General features: G+C 38.6%; 1 pseudogene; it reads right to left on the bottom strand.

Moving 5' to 3' along the window:
- Positions 1-1972: 1972 nt before the first annotated feature.
- On the bottom strand, positions 1973-3154 carry LOC148018876 (putative inactive purple acid phosphatase 29 pseudogene; annotated as a pseudogene).
- Between the last annotated feature and the right edge of the window lie 12974 nt (positions 3155-16128).

Here is a 16128-nt window from a genome sequence, read left to right as displayed (position 1 = left end):
GTTGGTCACATACAAATCTCTTCCAAACTTCTTGAAATACTATTGGCCCTTGTGAATCAGACTACCTTGGCTGCATGTAGCAAGAAGACAAGTAAAGGTGATAGAATTTGGTGTTACACCCTGCTTTTGCATTCCCTCAAAACACTATATAGCCATATAATCTTCATGGTTTTCGCCATATGTCTTGATCATTGTGTTCCAAGCTATAATGTCTGGTCCATCCAGCTCATCAAAGACTTCCTGTCCTTCAGCACAACAGACCCACATCTGCCATGTCTATCAACATGTTCCCCACACAAGGGTCTTTTTCTGAACCTGACTTTTTAGCATGATCACGTAACTCTCACCCTTTTTTTAATGCTCCAATGTTTCCACAAGCTTTCAAACAGAGAATGAGCGTGACAGCATCTGCAGATACACCTTCAAAACACATCTTTTCAAAGCAGTTGAGCACTTCCTGATCAAGGCCATGTTCATCCTGATCACCATATCCTAAAATCAGTGTAGTCCATGAGATTGCATTTTCTGGTAGGCAGCTTATCAAATGTGCAACGATCTTCTGCAAGTGAAGAGCATTTCTAAAACATATCCACTAGTGTAGTTCCTAAATATTGTTCTCTTTCCAGTCCCATTTTGGTTATTTCTGCAGCTATTTCCACACCTACTTCGAGATTCCCTATATTGCCATAGACTTTCAAGCATGTGACAAATATAACTACATCCATATGCACACCTTCTAGTTGCATTTCTCTGAAACACTGGAGTATATTCTCATCACATCCATGTTGAGCATAGCAAGTAAGGAGTGTAATACAAGAGATGACATTTTGAATTGGCAACTTATCAAACACTTGTTGGGCTTCTGCAATTAGTTTGCATTTGTCGTACATATACACAAGAGCGTTACCCACAAAAAGCTCTATTTCTAATGCCATTTTGGCTATTTCATGATGCATTGTCCTTCCTATACCCAAGGTTTCTAAGTTTCCACAAACTTTCAAACTACAAGAATATGAGATAGGATCTGGGGTCAGACCTTCAAGCTGCATTTGTTGCAGAAAAATTTATGTTTCCTTAACAAGCCCACATTTAGCATAACGTGCAAGCAATGTGTTCACACATGTATGTCTCGACCTAGAAGCACATTAAACACTTTCTCACTTGCTGCAACCAAACCACATTTACAATATACATCTACTAGTATACAGCCCACATGAAGGTCTGTTTCTAACCCTAGTTCTCTGATCCAGACATGTAATCTTTTGCCTATTTCGAAGGCTTCTCTGGTTGTGCAAGCTTTCAAACATGCAAGCAACATCATCTGCATTTGGTTTGATTCAATATTGTTCTGTCATTGCCTTGAAATACTCCTATCCCTTATAGACCAAGCTGGCATGACTGCATGCAGTAAGGAGACAAGTGAATGTAATAGAATTTGGCTTCACATCCTGCTGTTGCATCTTCTCAAAGCATTCCATAGCCATGTTAACCTCATGGTTCTTCCCATATGCATTAATCATTTCATTCCAAGATACCACATCTTGAACATTCAAGTTGTCAAAAATGAATCCTTCAACAATTGAGCCACAATTCCCATACATACTGCCAAAATGCTACCCTCTTTCTAAACCAAATTTCTTGATCTCAGCATGTGTCACCTGGCCTAATTCCAATGCTCTTCTCATGCTATAAGCTTTCAAGTAGACTGCAAAAGTGACAATATGTGCAGACACCCCTTCAAGCTGCATCTCCTTTAAATAGTTCAACATTTCATCATCCAGGTTTTGTTGAGCATATCCAGCAATAAGAGCATTCCATGTAACTGCATCTCAAAATGGTAGTTGGTCGAATACCTTGCGTGCTTCACCAAGATAGCCACATTTCATATACAAATCTACCGATGCAATATTCATATAAAGCTTTCTTTCCAATCCTCTTCTAGTGCTTTCATCATGTATTTCAAAACCCCTCTTTACTTTAAGGTGTAGATATATGCAACAAGGTTATCATCCAACCGCTTCCAAGTGCATATCTTGCTGACACCAACCCAACCTCTATTTCCATCCTTCTACAAATATGCTACAACCACTCTAGCTCACCTTGACTAGCCTTCCAACCCAGATGCATGATACCCGAAACCGCCTACATAACACAACTTCACTCCCATCAAATCCCCATAGAAATCATGGATGTGATCATGGCCAACAAATGCAGCTTTGATATTTGTAGCTTCCACCATGGTTGTGAAGAAACTAGAATTGATAAGAGGGTGAGCTTATGCCCTTTGACACCAGTCATGTTGGATGCATCAAACAAACTAAATTCTGGGAGTGGAATGCGGAGGTATACCAATCCTGGAGTTGAGTTATTCTGAGGTACTGGTGACCTCTTCTATGCAACATGTGAACAATCTTTTCATCAACCTGTATATGATCTCTCTCTCTCTCTCTCTCTCTCTCTCTCTCTCTCTCATAAAAGCATGCAGGCATAGTCACAAACGGTTGGTACTACCTCCAATCTTGTTGAGGTTTGAGAGAACCACACTTATTGAGAGGGCATGATCCAACCATATCCATCTATGCTAAGAATAGTGGAAAAATCTCCACTATCCAAAAAGTACAGGTTAAGTACACTTTTGTTCTCCATTTGTGATCCAACAACACCATCAATTTCAAGGTGGTAATTTCCAAATCCATCAATTGAGCTTAAGTTGCTATTGCAAGACTGACCATCCACAACAAAAGAGCTCCGATTAACTAATTGTGTCAAGCTGTATCACATTTGAGCAATTTGCTCCATCAATGGTCTCCTGTTAAGAATCCCTTCCAGGTCATGGTTTCCAAGAACTGCAGCCTAGGGAATTCTGGTAGTAGCCACAGGTTGTTCGCATGAGTGAGAAGGGCATGGCTACACTGTGAAGAAGGGAGACCCAGTTGAGCATTCTCTTTGCTGCCTTGTTCCACCTTCTACGAGAGCTCTTGTAATGGCCACATGCACAGGGTAAACCTGCTCTCTCTCTCTCTCTCTCTCTCTCTGAATGTCTGCCCAGCTCTGTGCAAATCATGTACGTTGACGAAGTCACAGGTGACAAGTAGGGTAAAAGAGCAGGTGGGTGAGGCAAAGGCCTTAAGCCCACAGAACTTTTAGGGCGCATGGATCAGGCAGGGAATGGCAGGTAGTAAAAGTGCCATGCACGGGCGATTGAAGGTACACAGGTTGGGGGCAGGTAAGGCAACAATGTTGAAGGCTCGTCTACGTGTAGGACAGTGTCGTGCAGGGCAGGCGCGTGCCTTTCACACTGGCTTGCTATTTCAGCACCCAAGAGGTTCTGGCTGAATGCTCAAAACCAACTTCTTCAACATAGTTCAAGATAATTTCACACAGCCTACATGACAACGGACCTTCCTTTTTCAACAAAAGCTTACACCTTTAGGGACCTTGGTACAATCCGAATGAAACAATACTCCTTAGTCTCCTGTTCAATGGGTGAGGAGCTCAAACCTTGTTTCATAGGCAAATTTGAGCTCACATAGACTCTAGAAGGGGCAACCCCACCATGGAAGGCTACACCCCCTTAGAGCTTACCCCACAATGATGAACATGTCCATCATTTGAACTCTCAATGTAGTTGTTAACCCAAATGTTACTAGGTACTAATGCTGATGGGTAGCCCAAGGCCACTTAGGCATGCCCAAGTATGCCTAAACGAGGTCAAGTCCCTAACACATCTTGGAGAGCCAAGTCCAAATACTCCCATAATTTTCAAGTGTTAATCTATTCAACTTGAATTAGTCAAGGAAAGGCATGGATCTCCTAATGTAGGGTGTAGTAAATCATTTCATGAGAGAGACCTACTCATATTACATTCAATGTCAAGTAAACATAGATTGAGAAAGAGGGGGACATTTAATACTTTTTTGAGGGGCAATACATGATCAAATTGGAGTATTGGACTCACTTGAAAAGAAGAGAAAGGTTAAAAAGGCAAGGTGCATATGAAGTCCAAAAGTGCCTAGGGACATTATAGAAGTGAAAAAGCAGCTAAAAGAAACTCTTAGGTCTAAAAAGCAACCACTAGTAAAAAGCACAAAAAAAGCAAAGCTCAAAACGTGATAAGGAGGTGATTGGAAGTACATTGACCACATCCAAGTGATAAAAATTGAAGCCAAAATTGAAAAGGCACTTCAAAGCACATCAAGCTAAAAATAGCATGAAGGCATTAGGTGCTCCAAGTTAATTCAAGATGATTAAATTGAATATCATGGATCCTCAGTGGACATTCATTGTAATATCATTTCAGAGTGTGACCTCGCTCCCACATAAGTTGTAAATTAAATTTGTTCACAAGCTAAGGTGCCACAATGTGCATGTCAATTTAATTAAATCTAGACATGTTAAACATGTCAATTATCATACGATTGTATTATAGTAGAATGTCTAGCTGGGATACCCAAGAGAAAGTGGCCTTGCCCACATGTTTGGAAAGAAAAACCCAATCTATATTTAAGGTGGAAAATCAATCAAAGAAATTATTCCAATGGTTGCAAATTCTCCCCTCCTAGCTTCTTTTTGCATCTCTATGCTTTTATAATATGTGAGAAGTGATGACATTTGTCTTCTGAGCTTATTGAAATAAGAAGGATAGCTTTTTCTCTTCTTAGTTGTTCGCTTATTCGTCTTTGCTTTTTACTATTATATAATTCATGTATATGGAGAGAGAGAGAGAGAGAGAGAGAGAGAGAGAGAGAGAGAGAGAGAGAGAGAGAGAGAGAGAGAGAGAGAGAGAGAGAGAGAGAGAGAGAGAGAGAGAGAGAGAGAGAGAGAGAGAGAGAGAGAGAGAGAGAGAGAGAGAGAGAGAGAGAGAGAGAGAGAGAGAGAGAGAGAGTTCTCAGCTTAGAGGAACTAGCAATGGAGTCCTATCTTTTGTGCATAGAGCCCATGGGGATTGAGGAGCATTGAGTATGAGAAGGGACAACTATCAGAATCAGTGGGAAGCTTTGGAGCTCATCCGCTCATCTTCAAGGACAACTCAATGAGTTTTGACCACATCTATCTTCTTTGATTGATTTAAGAGCCCTACTTAACTACAAATTAGATTCATGATTAGGCTAGGCTTGCAATATCAACACAATGAGAAATCTTTCATGGTATGAGAGGCTATGGGAGAGTGGTGAGCATAAGAGAGAGCATGTTGACATGCTCATTTCTATCTAGTAGATCCAACATGTGGGTTTGTGACACAACACAATACACAATACACACACAGAGGTCAAAAACCCAATGTGCTTCCGTAAGTGAGTAACATTTAGAATACATGTCTACCAATGTGTTATCAACGAGAATTACTTTCTCCATCCTTGTTTTGAGTATCTCCACACAAAACATGTGGCCTTTTTCTATCACTCCCAAGTTGGCACAAGCTTTTAAACCCTAAGAATATGTAGTTGCTCTAAGAGACACCTTATCCAATTGCATCTACTGAAAATAATTGAGTGCTTCCTCACAAAGAATGTGTTCTATTACACAAGAAACTATAGACACCAATTGTCCTTTTAACACTAAGGTGTGCTTGCCTTCAATCTTCAATGGCAAAATCACATCTTCACCTAACTGTCAGAAAGCCCTAACTGCTAAGAGAGCCATGCTCTGATGGCTTCTGAATGGTATTTCTCCTCTGCTCAAAGAAAAAATAAAAATAAAAAGAGAGGGAAATGCTTGAACAACACATTATTAACATTGTAAATGTAGGCCCTACCTTGCAACGACCCTCGCAAGGGTTTCAAGCTTCAGAGGAGTCTTCATTTTGTGCTTCTTGGATTGTCTTGAAGATTGTGAGCTTTCATATCTTCCGCCTCCATGCTTGTGATGAGAACAACCTAGAAACTCCCAAGACGTGAGCCAAAACCGAAGATGATCTTAGTAGTCGAGAGAGCTTGAGAAAACTTGTGTACTAGAGCATAAGATAGCAATGCCTCCTTGGCAAGCGCAAGAAGCACATATTTGTGTGGTTAGCCAGAGTTAAATTAGAAGAGTGAAATTGGAGGGTTGAAGAAGAACATAGAGGTAGTGCTGCAAGGATGGGGGAGGAGAGAACGAGAGGGAAGAAATGAAGGAAGCAAAAATGGTGAATTCCCCCTCTAGTGTGGCAATAAACGACTTGGCTTTGGCATAGGCTTTGAGGAGGGTAACCAATGTATAGTTGTTAGCTTAGAAATGATTCTCTTCATCTAGTGCTAGAGGTGGAATGCACACTATAGATTCTCACCTCGATATAACCAAAGATGAGGGTGGTGCATAAGTAGAGGTTGAGATGAGGGAGCCGGTCAAAGGCATGCTCGTCCATAAAGTCAAATGAGGGAGCTGGTCAAAGGCGTCCATAAAGTCAAATGATAATAAATCATTAATGCCCATAGCCTTCATCTATAAACTTTTCATACCAAGGTTGATTCTCTAAATCTCTGGGACACATCCCCTCCTCCCCTCCCAATTGTTCCTCTAAATTTAAAAAAAATAAAAAGACCCATAATGTGAATTTACATTGAGCACATTTATAAACCCCTTCTATTTTTAGAAAGTTGTAACTCAACCTAATAAATATACCCTTTCTTTTGAACTCACGTGGTATCTTACATGTTCTATAAGGTGGACTCCTTGGGAGGAGAGCCGTAGTGGAGCCACAACAGTCATTTGAGAGGTGCTCTTTGTGCATGTGCTATGGGGTACTAGGCACCATTATGTTTGGGTACTCCTTGTGAGGAGTTGGGAAGGGATCCATTGGACTATAAATAGTACAAACACATGTTTAAGTTAGATTAGTGCAAGTAGCCTCTAAACGCTCTTTGCCGTGAGGCCATGAGGTATTTTGGTTGAGCATAAAGGCCTAGCTAGAGCCTTAGAGCCAGTGTCTAGCCCATTTTCAATCCCAAAAATACCATACTCTAGGTGCTTGTTTCAATCCCCACATAGAGTGCTTTTTTTAACTTACATATGTGGGGTGCTTTAAATCCTCATAACTTTTTGGTTGCTCCATACACATCTCTTCTTGTAAATCACCATTCAAATAGGCATTCTTCACATCTATTTGTTGCAAACTCCAAAATTTGGCTACTATAAAGTAGTCACACATCTGATAGTTGCAATCCTAAAAATTGGACTCAATATCTCTTCATAATCTATGCTATATATTAGTGTATAGTCTTTTCTATCTAGCCTAGCCTTTTACTTGCTAATAGAGCGATTTGCATTAAGCTTTATTTTATAAAACTACTTACAACTAATAGCTTTCTTGCCTTTGGTCTCAATGATACAAGATTTCAAGTCATGTTAGCTGCTAATGCAGCTATCTCCTCATCCATTGCTGCATCCCAACAATGAGCATGACCAATAACCTCCTTAAAACAAGGGGGTCAATAGCTTGAACTATGTTTACCCTCTAAGCATAATGGTGAGTTGCATAATCCTCAAAACCAAATCTTCTAATATGATATCTCATCTTGTTAGATATGCATATCATTGGATCACTTAATGAAGCCTTCACATTACCATGTGCTCTCTGTACACATGGTGTCATGACTAAAGAAATACCATGCTTATTATCCAAAATCTCTGAACTACTAGGGTCTCCATTAAGAATCACATGACTAGTATATGTATTATTACCATTTGACACCTTCTTCTCTTTGTCATTACTTGATATACTAGTAGATGCACTTGAAGATGGGACTACTCATTAGTCTCCTACTTCAAAGAGACTAAATATAGATCTGCTACCAAATGATGTCTTTGGTCTGCTAAAAGTCTATGATTCTTGCTTTTTTGTTTGCATATGACTATTATTATCACCAACATCATCCTTATCTCATAAAAAATAACATTTCTACTCACCCAAAACTCACTAATAATAGGGTTATACAATGATACCCTTTCTTCTTAGTATAGTATCCAATGAAAATACATTTTTCAGCCTTTAGCTCCAATTTCTTCCTCAACTTATCAAGGATATAAACATATGCAATAAAACCAAGCACTTTCAAATGTGATACATCAAGTTTCCTACATGTAAAATATTATTCAGGAGTCATATCATGAACTATAGCTGTGGGAGACCTATTCATAATGTAGACAATAGTATGAACAACCTTAGACAAAAAATACATGGATATATTCTTTTCAACCACCATTAATGCTCATAAAAATTCCATAATATGTTTGTTTTTTATTTTTACAATGCCATTTTCTTGTGGGATATAATTGCATGTAGATCGTTGCTTTATCCCATGAGACCTTAAAAAGTCACTGAACTCATTAGGGAGGTATTCTACCCCTCCGTTTGACTTTAAGCATAACTTTCGAGCCTATTTCTATTTCAATAATAGCCTTATAATTTTTGAAGTGCTAAAATACTTTACTCTTTTTCCTTCATGAAATATACCAAGAGTTTCCTAGATCAATCATAAATAAAAGTAACAAAATACTTACTGCCATTAAGAGATATATTCTGGGCTACCCTTCAAACATCTGTACCACATCAATATATTCTTGCTTACATCTCTCATGCAAAAATTGTTCCCTTTTCCGCTTTCCAAACTGATATGGTTGCAACTTTGAATGTAAGAAAAATCCGTAATCAACCATTTTGATTGCATTAATTTCAGCTTTTTAAGTTTGCATGTCCAATGCATTTGTTTTATACTTCACTGTCTACAACTATACCCTTGTGTTTAGCATATATAGCAACATTTAGAGCAAAAATTCCAACATCTAAAGTAAACATATAGCCAACTCTATCTCCTTTTGCAACCACCTTGTACTTATTATTGAAGTCTTGAACAAAATAACCCTTCACATTAAATGCAATGTGCTACCCTTGCTCTACCATTTGACCAACATATATCAAATTCTTTGTTCTTTCCGATGGATCGCACATGTAAAACATATGACAAACATTTTACTTGACATTATGCAATGATAAATGAACTTTTCTAATATGTGAAATTGGATGACATGACTAATCTCTAATAACCTAGTCTTTGTAAATTATGTATCTCTCCAAACCATTCAACATGGATGATCATATGATTAGATGCACATGAATCAAGCATCATCACATGTCCCCTTTTCTATAGTATCATTCATCATATGCTCTAAAATAAACAAATGCTCATAGTTTTCATCATTGTGTCTTGAAGACGATGTATAATTTCCATGTTACAACTTGCTAATGCGAGCATTATCCTTCGTATCAAAACAATGGGCTATAGTATGACCTATTTTTTCACGATAAAGGTAGAAAATGCTAGAATTATTAGAATCTCTATTTTTCCATCCACCTCTTCCTCTAGATATCCCCCTATCTTTAGAATTACCATAGTCTCCTGAAATCTACATATCACCAAATTGCTGATTTAAACTATTTTGCTTGTTACCACTAGTAAGATCCATACCATGGCCTCTTGAAGAGGATCTACCATGTCTCCTTTCTAAACATGAGTAAAATTCTTAGACATGTTTACCACTTCTTTTAGATGATTCACCTAGCATGTTGATCTCTATAGTGATCATGAGAGAGACAAACTCATTACAATCTAGAAACGGCTTATGTACATACACAAAAGTAACAAAATATTTCCAAACCTTCTCATTATTAAGGCCACCCAAAGTAGAAGAAACCAAATGATCATCATCAGGCATTGCATCAAATAGCTACTATGGTATTTGCAATGCTTATTATCTTTAAAGCATACTCATTCACAAACATCTTCTCTTCCTTCAAGGTATTCAACTCTTACTTGAGTTGAATCTTTCATGCCTTTGTATTTATTGAAAATATATTCTCAAAGGTTGTCCAAGCTATATGTGAAGTTTTTACATTTCTGATATGCACAATGGCTACAAAAAACTAATGCATTACCTTTTTGTCTTTTACACTCCATTCTTTCCATACCTTTAATTCTTCTATACTTACATTACTTAGCTTTGTTTCTATTTCTTTACTTGAAACCAACTCATAGAGGCCTTTTTCATAAGGAAGTTCATCACACAGAACTTCCATGATGGGTAATTATTATTGTCTAGCTTCTCGATGATAGGATTTCCACTATTCTTAGCCATTATGATAAAATTAAGTACTAGACAACAAGTAAGTCTTCTATGATCTTTCATAAAATATTCACTGCAAATAAACAAGACAGCCTTTTTCATTGATTGCTCAATAATACATATAATATATAACTTTTTTATAGATACACCTTGTGTTTGCTTCTTAATAAACACCTTAGAACTTAAAAATTTCAAATCTATAATCTATGCACTAGAGAATATCCAATATAGCCAAAATTACAATATATCCTAAATATGCTATCTGCAATCTTGCAGAGCTAAAATGGGGCTTGAAATGGCCTCAGGTGGACAAAACCATACTAGGGTGAGTCCTAAAGGGTATTTTTGCAAAATATATACTAGTTTTCTTGCACACCAAATCTCACTACAATATGAGATTTTTGCTCTACGCTTGTGGTCCATCTAGCACTATCTAAAGAAGTGAGAGAGAATGGAAGAGTTCCTTACCAGTTGCTTATTTGCTTGAATCCTTGCTCCTTCTTCTTTACTTAAGCCTTTAAAATTGCATGAATGTTAAAGAGGATGGAATAAAATGAGTGAATGTTGCATATACAAAGTGTGGATAAAATATATTTCATCAACTTTTAGTACATTGCACAACCACATGGTTGGGTGTGTTGGATTGAGAGAGAGAGAGAGAGAGAGAGAGAGAGAGAGAGAGAGAGAGAGAGAGAGAGAGAGAGAGAGAGAGAGAGAGAGAGAGAGAGAGAGAGAGAGAGAGAGAGAGAGAGAGAGAGAGAGATCCTTGGAAACCCTTTAGAACTTTAGGATCCAAAATAGTGCATGAAGATTATAATTTAGAAAGATCAAATGGTGTAACTAAGAGTTTTGAAAAACACTTGAGACTAGATTCCCAAGTAGATGAATATGTCTTAGAAGAGACAAGACAAGGGATTGGGGAATTAGAGACTTACAATGCTAAGACCAATATCGATTGAAAGTTAGATAACCTTGGTTAGGAAAAGACCATAAACCTCAAAGAACGTAGCTTAGTTGAAAATCTAAATAATTACAATATTTCCAACCTAGAAGAAACCCTAGGCTTAGACAATATATTTGAGGATCCTTTTATGCACTTTGAGTTAAGTGAACTTGACCATTTGAGTGTGCAAAAAGTCTCCAAACATGAGCTTATTGTAATATTTCCACACAATAAAAGTTAGTTAGTCAATTAATAAGTTAGTAAGGTTACTAACTAAAGACTAACTAAGGTAAAAACTAACAAACATTAATAATTAATACTTTTTGTTTAATTAAAAATATTTTGTTTAGAAAAATTGAGAGCCGTAAATCCGATATTTTTCTCGGATTGACAAGGACTGTAGCCACCCTTCACGTAAGTTACAACGTGAACGAGTATATTTTAGATATTTTAGATATTATCCTAAAAAAAGATATGGAGATTTCTAGAACTCGATGTTATTTAAAAGAAAAGGCAAGTGATGTTTTAATTAGTTTGGAGATTTTATAAAAAGAAAAATAAAAAAAAGTGACTGGCAAAAATCGTGGGCGTCTCGATCGCAGTCCATAGACATAAAACAACACTTCGAACAGAGAAAAGAAGGAGTGAACTAAGAGCTTTCTAATCAAGCGTCTTGGAGTTTTATCCCCCTTTCTAAGCCAATGGAACCATCAGATTTATGATCTGAGCATCAGATCACTGATCTTTCCAAGATCCCCCTCCATAAAGAGCTCCCTTCTCAGCCACAAGCTCTCTTCTCTAATTCACTATAAATATAAGGCATGGGGAAGCACAAGGGAGCATAAGGAGACCCCAAGAGGCTACGAGAGAGAGGTAGAGAGAAGGATACCCTCTAAGAGATTGTGAGAGAGCTCGAGAGAGCGAGAGAGAGAGAGAGAGAGAGAGAGAGAGAGAGAGAGAGAGAGAGAGAGAGAGAGAGAGAGAGAGAGAGAGAGAGAGAGAGAGAGAGAGAGAGAGAGAGAGAGAGAGAGAGAGAGAGAGAGAGAGAGAGAGAGAGAGAGAGAAGAGTCACCCCGAGAGGCTGAACAATTCCCTCTATCTCGATCCTCGACTTAACCATATTCTCTTACGCTCTCCCATATTGAATCCATTCCACCTTCTTAATCCCTTGACCTACTTGTGAACGATGGCCTCCAAGCGAAGAATGTCAAGTGCGGATGGCAATTCTACAACCAGCAACAAAGCTTTGGGCGAAGGCATCACTATCAATCCAACTGCGGTTCTGGTCATAAGCAATGTATTTTCAAATTGATAGATGCTTTCATTGATTCTCATATGAGATACGCTAAGCCCATAGTATGATGCACGAGTACAGATCATTTCATCTCACATATTCGTAAGATGGAACTTGTGAAGTGCATATATCAAGGACAGTTAATTGCACCTAGTTGCATATGGCTTATTTGCTAGTAGAGCAATTACAAGGAAGAATTAGCCAAGGGTTATGAATGGTATAGTCGTCAAAATAACGACATTAAAAGATTGTGCATACAAGTGCTAGGTTAAAGCATAGTCAAGGGTTATAAATAGCATAATTGCTAAAAGAATATGACATTAAGAATCATGAATAGAGAGTACTAGTTTAAAGTTTAGATACTTCAAAAGTTCTTAGCTTAAGAGCCCAAATATTAAGAAGAACTAGATTCCAGCTCAAGGCAAGGCCTATTGGAGTCTAATTACTTGAGACCATCTCACACTTATCTTATCAAGTATTTACACGTTATGCCTATAACATGTTTTGATATATGAGAATAATTTCCTGTTTGCCTCATGACTTGACTAAGAGCTAGTACAAGAAATTAATCATAAGGATTAAAACTAATATGTTTTGAGATCCGTTGGATAACTATAATCCAACTCAGGGTTGGGTTATCAATCAATGTAAGTGACCTATAGAACTTACGTCATGAATAGTGTTTGAACCCTTAACATGTGCCTTAGCCGAAAGAAGGAAGTGTTAAGAAACATTTTGCATAGTATCGCTCTTAGATCCTAAGGGAAAGAGCAAATATGCAATGGAAATGTTATATCGTCTATTCTTGCATTGTTTGGAAAGAATACAATTGGTTTTTTTTTGTTGGTTGATCGAATAACATCCAAAATGCTTTTACATTCAAATGGTTGTTGGTTTGTTATTTGGATGATTATTCCAAGTGCTTGTGATTTATGGTAAATGCATAGCAAGGGTCTGTGATGACAAGTCACCATGGGAATAAATGAAATTTTTCTTGGAAAATGATATTAGGGCTGAATGCCTTGTTTGTGCTTGATTCTTAAAGGATTTAATTAAGGAAGGATATTTTGCACGGGTGGATCACCTCCATGATCGCACCGCGGATTAACCCAAAGAGGGCACTGCTCGATTCATGGGCCGAAGGTTGAGTAGTGAAAAGGCCAACCACGGGAACGATGTTTCGCTCCTAGACAGCTTGCGGGTCAGTTGGAGCTCTGGACGCCCCTTGCTAGGTCTAGAATGGAGTTGAAGACCTCCATGGCCCCCAACGTCTGGGCATGTTGGGAGATCCTATTCTAGATAAAGGATTGAGTTTGTGATGCCATGAGATTTGGACTAGTTACTTCTACAGGGCAGAAGGGATACTTCTGTTGGACAGAAGGGATACATAATTTCTCCTGTATGGGCGGGAGACAAAGATTAACTTGAAGATAAGTTAAGGAACTTGTTTGAACTTGTTTGGCAATAGATTGCTTTGCTATGTTTTGGTGTTTGTGCTATAAGTTATGCAAATGAATCCTATTCCGGAAAAAGCTTAATTAATGAAGTTGACTTTAAATGTCACACATAAATGTGATAGGACCTAATTAGAAAACTAAAGCTACTGAGGGAAGCGGGTGGGCGGAACCCCCAACGGGTCTATCCTATGGCAAGGTGTTCCCAGAAAATTGGGAGGCTTCTCACAAGATTTTATCACCATTCAACCTTTAGGTATTGTTAGGTTAGAACCCGATTCATGCCGTTTTAGGGGATCGGAATGGGACTATGCCCTACAGGCAGAGAGGTTGAGCGGCGCATCCCTCTCGTTTCCCATTCTCTTTGAACCAAGTGTGGCATGGATCTGCTTCGGCTTGGGTATCTTTGCGTAAAGTAGGATGTCTAGGATCTGACGCTAGAATGCTGTTAGGAAACCTTGGCCACTAGGAGCCCAAATTTCAAGTCAATCCTAGTGGGTTCGGCCGTGAATGTTCGGTTGTGAGGCGGATTCAGAAACCCTAGGCGATAAAACTTGGAACATTCCATGGGAATACCGGGCAGTGATGATTGGAATACGAGGCGTGCTCGGATAGCCGATGGGTGGGCACCTTACAGTTGGTATTAGAGCCAAACTTCGTAATGACGTGTGATTGATTAATGTATAGTTCATAGACATATCCTAAATTGAATAACCTAAATGGTATGACTTGATTGTTAGGCACCTCTTGCACCCACAAATGCTGACATGCAAGAGAAGAAATTCATTCTCAAGCAATTTAAGGCACTCGAGTTTGATGGAGAAGGAATAGATGTCGCAGCTGAGGTGGAGATAAGGATTGAGACGATGGATGATTATTTCTCTGCTTCGAAAACTGCTTCTACCAATCAAGCAATGATAGCCAAACTTAAGCTAGTTGGCCACGCTCGGTTATGATGGAAGCAATGGTGCAAGGATCAAGGTATTTTCGAAGCCACTGTCACATGGGCTCAGCTAAAAGATGTTGTATGCGGACAATACCTTCCGCCAACCTACCAAACTTTGAGGATGAATGAATTTTTCAAGCTCAAGCAGCTGAAAATTAACCTTGGAAGCTTACTACTCAAAGTTTGTAACCCTACTAAAATATGCACCACCTATGGATATTGTGCAGCAAGTATCCAAGTTTTGCCATGGCCTAAACACTCCTCTGAACCATCGTCTTGAAGTAATGCGTCCAATGGACTTGCAAGATGCATTACTCTCAGCGAATCCGATCATCCAAGAACTTAAATTGGAAAATTGTAGCAAAGATGACTCCCAAGATCTGGGTAAGAGATGCCACACGTGTGGAGACATAGGGCACATTTGTAGAAGATGTCCCTACTGTCAATGCTTCCATTGTAATGAGCTAGGACATATCCAAGAAGACTGCCCTGATCTAAGTCTAGAAGACATTGAGCCTCCAAGAAAACGAAGCTACACAAGTGCAGTCTATGGATATATAGAGGAATCAGATGAAGATGAAGACCTAGAACCGGCAACACCTCTTTAGGATGACTAGAAATTCTAGAAATTTTGTTGACATGAAATACAACTTGTATTGGAATAAACTTTACTCTTGGAATTGCAGTTAACCTGAGTAATATGAGTTGCATCTATTTTGAGCCTAGAACTTGCAAATGATTAGAGATACTCTAGCAAGGAATGACAGTTATAACGCGCAATGAATTTCTCTTAAGTCGTTTCTTCTCAACTAATATGGATTGGGTCTTACTAGAATATCGAAGCTCGGAAGTATACTTTAATATTACAAGCAAAGCCAATTGTTCATGGAGCTCAGTCCTGAACTAAGAAGAGGACAATCTAGGAATATAGTTTCCAAGATAAAGGACCACTCCAATCTGCTAAAAGAATCCTAGGACACTTTGGTCTAAAGAAGAAAATCCTACCAAGAACAACCAATAATCTTGTGACCACAAGTGGTAAAGTTCTGCGATGTTTCTATTGCAGGGAGTTAGGCCATTTCAAAAGGGAATGTCCAAAGCACCCTAAACACCGATGCTTTGAGTGCCACAACATTGCACATAACTACATCAATTATCCCAACAGAACTCGAAGAGAACTTGAGCTTACAAGAAATGGAGTTGTACAATCTCCAGTGATCTAGAATATACTAGGTGCTTAGGAAAAACCTAGAAGATATCCATGAGATGTAACTACAATAAATTTTCTATTGTAATCAAGACTTTGATATATCAAATACAATATGTTGTTGTTTCAAAAGATCGCATGCCTGTGAGTGATCAGAGTAGCGCAGCAGCGGAAGCGTGGTGGGCC

The sequence above is a fragment of the Lygodium microphyllum genome, chromosome 20 (assembly GCF_053477565.2).
Source record: "Lygodium microphyllum isolate KBCC chromosome 20, Lygodium_microphyllum_v1.1.10, whole genome shotgun sequence".
Classification (NCBI taxonomy): domain Eukaryota; kingdom Viridiplantae; phylum Streptophyta; class Polypodiopsida; order Schizaeales; family Lygodiaceae; genus Lygodium; species Lygodium microphyllum.
The sequence above is the reverse complement of the archived record's forward strand: the minus strand, read 5'-3'. Positions and strand labels throughout refer to the sequence as shown.